The sequence below is a fragment of the Miscanthus floridulus genome, chromosome 19 (assembly GCF_019320115.1).
Source record: "Miscanthus floridulus cultivar M001 chromosome 19, ASM1932011v1, whole genome shotgun sequence".
NCBI classification, from domain to species: Eukaryota; Viridiplantae; Streptophyta; class Magnoliopsida; order Poales; family Poaceae; genus Miscanthus; species Miscanthus floridulus.
In genome coordinates, this window is record NC_089598.1 from 91226772 (window position 1) to 91233379 (window position 6608).

At 49.9% G+C, this 6608-nt stretch overlaps 1 non-coding gene across 1 annotated transcript; it reads left to right on the forward strand.

Annotated features, from left to right (window-relative positions):
* The first annotated feature begins 2412 nt into the window (after positions 1-2412).
* Positions 2413-2494, forward strand: TRNAS-AGA (transfer RNA serine (anticodon AGA)). The gene has a single exon. It is a non-coding gene; the product is annotated as a tRNA-Ser (tRNA).
* The last annotated feature ends 4114 nt before the right edge of the window (positions 2495-6608 follow it).

Here is a 6608-nt window from a genome sequence, read left to right on the forward strand (position 1 = left end):
GCTCGTTAAAAGAAAACAGAGAAATAAAATAAATCCAGATGGCTGACGAGATCGGACGGCAGCGGTAGCATTATTAGCACACGAGTAGTAGACTAGTAGTAGTTGCTTCACAATATGATTTGCAGGTCAGGTGAGCTGTTGCGATTTGATTTGAGCGGATGCACGGATTTTTTTTATATAGCGACGTGACGTCCCCGGGTGGTTCGTTTGTTTGTTCCCTCCTCCGCTTCTTTTTGTTCCATCCTAGCTATTCCTATTCATTCAAGCCTATCCTACAGCTACAGGATCAGTACAGCGCTCGCAGAAATAGTCTCTCTCTCTCGTGGCTCGCCACGTTGCTTTCCCGACTATAGCATGGACATGGTGCGGCCTTGCATCGCATTGCATGGCAGTAGAGGAAGATGAGGAGAACCCTGTGGGCTGTGGTAGGCATCTTCGAAAAGGAATGGAAAATCATCGGCATGTTCGCTGGTTGGTTTCTGGACTGATAAATTCGAATGGTGCTAGTTTATTATGAAAAAAAATTATTGTATCATAACTGATAAGTCCTGACTGAAACCAACAAACGAACAAGCTACATATGTAGAGCGTGGCGTTGAATGCTGGCATGTAGTATTGGCAGCACCGCAGGACCATGTTTCGGGGCCCATGTGTCAGTGGAAGGCGGACGACCAGCGCGCTCCACCAGCGGTCCACGACAGCAACCGAACAAAAGCAATCCGTTAAACTGTTAGAGCAAGTATAATAATAGGCTGCAAGTTGGCTAAATGATGAGATGAAAGAGAGAGGAGATGAGAGAGAAGAGAGTCGGGCTGTAAACTTACCGTCGGATTAGGCATGAAAACCAAAAAAAAAATCTGTGAGCAGGGATAGATCCAAAGAGAGGTTGTCGGGGCTACAGCACCCTAGTGAGCCTGATTTCTTCATTAGACCATGCTTACTTAACCTCAAATTACAATTACTCTCTAGTTCTAGCTCTAAATCTTCATTATTTAGCCCCCTTTGTCCGTATCCTGCATCCGCCACTATCTATAAGAGAGATAAGTGAACCATGTATTAATTATGAAGAGCTAACTACTGTATAAAAAAAGCTATAAAGAACCTTACAGTCAGTGAGCCTACTGTATTATTAACTTTGCTCTTTGTATCAGCAAAATAGAAACGATAGTACTGCAGCCCGGCAGAGCAGTCACGCAAGCAGAGCAGGCTATCGGTTTCGTGTTTCCAGGGCGCCCCCAACCACGTTGCCGTGTGGACTCCGGGCGGCTCCGGTTGGTTAGAAGCCGAAGGCAAGAATCATGGAGCCTGTCTGTCAGTCGCTGACCCGGCGTCGCGATCGCGCTGCCGCCGCGCCTGATCGGGTCAAGGCAAGCGAACTCACCCACACCCACAGCGCCGACGAACGCGACAGGCCAACAGCCGCGGGAGAACAAGTACGGCAAGGAAAGTCACAGTACCCCCCGGGCGGGCAGATTTCCGGTCAGCCGGTACCGGTGCACCCTGCCGCGAGCAAGGACGACGACCGCCGCGCCGCGCGCATCCATGCTGCGGTGCCGCCGCCAGGGATCCCGTCCGTCCGTCCGTACACCGACCGCCGGACCATACCATGCGTGCATTGACTGCGCAACAGCCGCGCCGAAAAGACGCGTGCGTGCGGCGTGCCATATGCTGTACTACCTCCGTCCTCCGGAGTCCAAGCGAGGTCAGGATATGCATGACCCGTCCGTCGTACCGCGCGGAGGCGCAGCACGCACGCCGGCACACGGCATGTGTCGCCGTCTCCTGATGCGTGCGTGCCGCCCGCCCACCCTCTGCTTTTGTGTTACCGTGTCAGTGTGATTAGATTAGACTTAGACTGCCATCCGATCACTCTCACGTCGACGATGCCGAATTGTCACGCTCACGCCATTAAGGCCCTGCACGACGAGTTATCAGCCGAGTCCGCCAGCTGACAGCCGGCAACGGGAGGAGCCTGCTCTGTAGGCTCATTAATCTCGCCCGTGTGTTGTGTTGGCTGCTCGGCTCGTGAAACGTTTGTTTGCTTGGGCGATTTAATTAGACGGCGTGAGGTGCAGGGTTGCGTCCCAGCCGAGTTGATGAATACAGCGGACGCAACTGCTGATTTGGACTCGGTGCCTGCCACGCCACAGGAACAGGTGGCGGCCGGCCAACGCCATTTTCGCCAAGCGAAAGTGGATTTGTGGTGGGAGATTCCGGGACAAAATCACGAGCTCTGCCGTCACTAATGCGACAAGCAGGGTCGCTGGCTGATGAAAGCTGAACGACTCCAGCGTGGGGCGTGGCGACGACTAGATAGATTTCCTGGTGCGGATAAGAGCGGCCATTTTCTATTTTTGTTTGGTGACGACACATCTTTTATAAAGAGTTATACGAAATGAAAACGACATACAAGTGGTCGTGCCGGAGTGGTTATCGGGCATGACTAGAAATCATGTGGGCTTTGCCCGCGCAGGTTCGAATCCTGCCGACCACGCCTGTTTTTGTTTTTTTTTTTCTGGCGGGCCGCACAATCTGCAGGGGGCCAGCCTGACCATTTTTTGTTTTTTTTTTCCTGGCGGGCCTCACAATCTGCAGGGCTGTCTCGCGAGTTAGGAGTTACATGGCCGGACGAACTGTTTTCTGGGCCAAATAGCAATGCACCCCCGCCGTACTCGGCATCTTCAACCTGCATGTTTTGGGCCGCTTTTTTTTCTCCTCTTTCAGCCCTCTCGGTCATCCGCGTCAACTTCATTGCTTCCTTTGTTTCATGAGCTTTTTACATGTATGGACCAGAAAAAAAAAATGGCTTTTTTTTGTATGGTTTTTTTTACTTACTTTTATGGCCCTAAACGAACTTTCATTCCTTTTATGGCCTTCTGTCAAGTCTGTTAAGGTAGTCTGTTAGTTTGACCACTGGTTGAGACGCGAAAGGTCTAAAGTACCCTTCTGTTATTTCCCCATACCGCCGCATCTGGCAGAGACTGAGACTGAGTGGAACCTCGACACCGAGCGAGAAAAAAAACCCATGGGGGAGGGCGGCCAGGGCGCCACCGCTGTTGCAGCCGGCAAGGGCGCCGCCACCATCGGCCAGGGGACGCCGACTGGACCTCAGGTCCCGGATCCACCTCGTCCCGCCCTCAATCGTAGCATCGGTCGCTGTGGAGGAAGCACCGCCGCTCGTCTGGTGGAGCGCGTGTGGCCACGAGTGGTGGGCGGCGTAGCACCAGGCGTTCCATCCGCGCGCCCGGCTAGGTGCGGTTGGGCCCTCCCACGGCGCAAGACTAGGCGTGGCTAGGCCATCCGGCGCCCAGTCAGGAGCGACAGACAGCCCCAGTGGCCAGCACGGCCAGCAGGGGGAGGCCGGGTGGGTCTAGCCCATGCAGGGCACCGTCGCCTTCGAACAAGATGTCGTTGACTCCGACCAAGAAGACTGGCTACAAGAGTGAGTCCCCAATTTTTTCTGCTCCTACAAGTAGCTACAGATGTACCGAAACCCTAAACCCTATTTTGATTTTGAATAACAGCATGGATCCGAATTCTAGTTCCAAGCTGAAAATTAAATTGTTGGGCAACCGTAAAAAGTGTAGACAAGATATGAAATGTTTTGGCTTTGACATGGTTGTTGATTCAGACAAAATAAATTTATGAGGACCTTGTTGAATCAGTGGTAGAGAAGTACCCGCCTGGTTATTTGGAAGTAGCTCATATTCGGTATTATGATGAAGGTCTAACATCTTTCCTAGAATTAAAAACCGACCAAGAGTTGATTCTATGTTTGATAAACATTTGAAGAGAAAGGTTGTCATCATGTTTGTTGTATATCAAGGTCATTCTAATCCATATGAGCCAGTCACATAGTGGGATTTTGGTGTGGTGTCGACAGAATATCGTCGGCAGTCCTCCGAGGGGTATCCCACGAAGGTAAATTGATCGGTAGAGATGCGCGTAATCAAGAACAAGAAGGCAACAGAGACACAAGAGTTAGACAGGTTTAGGCCGTCAGCAAGATGTAATACCCTACTCATGTGGTCTGTTGGTTTGTATTGGCTATCGTATGATATTGCGTGTGTTTTGAGAGGGTCCCCTACCCGCCTTATATAGCCGGGTGTTGATACAAAAGTGGATCTGCAAACACAAAGGGCTAATACCCGAATCGATATCCAAGGCGTGCCAGTCGATTTTGTAACGTCCCGCCTCTCCGAGGCCGGGCCCGCTTACATCTGGCAGCTTCTCTAGGATATAGACTGTCCTCACAGACCAACACAGGTCTTTTCTGCGCACTTTGTCCTCACTCGTGCGCACCCGGGAAGAACTTCCCGGTCGGTCACCCATCGCTCCAGGCCAAGCACGCTTAACCTCGGAGTTATTTGCAGATGGGCTTCCGGAAAAGAAGTTGCAACTTATTGGTATGAGTATCCTATTAATCCTGTTAAGCCCTGGGCCGGGATATTACATCCTCACCCCCTTAAGAGATCGACGTCCTCGTCGATCAATCCCAAGCCAGGAGCGTCCTCTCTTAGCCACGTCCATGTGTCCAGAGCCAGCGCATGTGACATGCTGTGTGACCACGCTGGATCCACACCAGCCATGCGCACCATGCCTGCGCAACTGCGACACACGCGCCCGTGAAACCGCGAGAGTCGGCTCTGATACCATTCTGTAACGTCCCGCCTCTCCGAGGCCGGGCCCGCTTACATCTGGCAGCTTCTCTAGGATATAGACTGTCCTCACAGACCAACACAGGTCTTTTCTGCGCACTTTGTCCTCACTCGTGCGCACCCGGGAAGAACTTCCCGGTCGGTCACCCATCGCTCCAGGCCAAGCACGCTTAACCTCGAAGTTATTTGCAGATGGGCTTCCGGAAAAGAAGTTGCAACTTATTGGTATGAGTATCCTATTAATCTTGTTAAGCCCTGGGCCGGGATATTACAGATTTGACCTGTTAATCGACAAGGATGAAGATACGAGCACTTTGGTCCTGACAACAGCGATACGCCCGGAAGTCACGGCCAAGAGGTACTCACGCGGAACTCGAGAATCGCCGAAGGTCGCACTGAAGCAATGCAACTCGCCGAATCAGTGAGAACTCGTGAAAAGAAAAAATATGCAAATTGACGAAGTCGCTGAAAAGTAAGTAGATGCAAATAGGAGTAAAAATTGGTTTTGATATTGATTGATATATTAATTACATTGCCCCTCACTCCATATTTATACCCTGATCTAAAGAGACACAACCAAACACAACTAGGACACCAAGCCCATATCTAAGGAAACACGTGACTCTTACATGAATCATACTCTAACAAATATAGAAAAGGAAATCAACTCCTATCTATTTCCCTGTCCGCCTCAATTACGATGGAAATCTCACCGTCCTCCTTCCCATCGGCATACTCCCTGTTTCATCGGCAGTAGTCTTCAAGTCTTCCTTCATCGGCATACTCCCTATTTCATCGGCAGTAGTCTTCAAGCCTCTCTTCATCGGCATTGACAATAACACCTCCAACCTCATCGGCAACGCCCGAGTCTAAATCAACCTTTCCATCGACCACCACCAGCTATCGGCAATCATCTTTACAAGCTGGCTTTCATCGGCTATCAGAGTATACAGTAACTTTCCCCTTGCCGATTAGTCCACTCCGATCATTTTGACACGTGCAAAAAACGGTGTCAACACATGCCCCCCAATTTCGGAGTATAAAACCATTAATGCTCCGAAATTTACTCCAGATAACGTTTGCCTTCGCCCGATTACCGTAACTCATTCTCCAAGCCAAAACTTGATCTGTTATCAAATCCAATCAAATCTAATCCTGATTCACGCACTTCAGTAAATTTCGCACAATCGCCAACCACTTTTGCCTTGATTATGGTTAAGATACCAAAACAATAACCCATCGGCAAGATCTTAACATGATAATGCTGTCATTTTCAGAATTAAAATACCCTGTACCGATATCTCTTCCAAGTCATGATTACTTGCCATCAACTCATCTGTACAATCCCCTGATTATCGTGCGAACAGTTACCATATCCATCTGAACCACCTCGACCTACATGCGCGCGGTATAGAGATAAGTCCAAAATACCCCTACACCAAGCGGCTTATAAATAGATTCCTTCGGAACACTCGTCTTCTACCCTCAGACTCCAATCTTTGACATTTTCTCTTTCCGGCGGCGACTCCGACGAACAACTGCGCGACCTCAACCAACAAGAACTCTTCTCCAGCGTTAACCTCAAGTCTCCGGCTCGTGCCCCCATCTTCCTCAAGATAATGGCAATCAACTTCGACGTCCCTGCGGTTCGCTCCACTTCCATTACCTTTTTACTTTGATTCCCCTAGTTTTTGCAAATCCATACAGTTGGTGATTTTTCCTTTCTTTTGTTCTCCGGATCCTTTAAACTTAGGAACTACGCAACAAATTAGTTATTCCAACCGATCAGCCGCATGTCCAATGCCTAGGACCAATGGGCAACCCAGATCCAACTGATCTGATTAATGCAGAGGTTAACAGAATCCCCTTTAGAGCCCAAAATTTCTCTCTGAATTTATGGAAAGACACATTCCGATCTTGGCCCAAAACCACCAAAGGGTGGAAAGATTT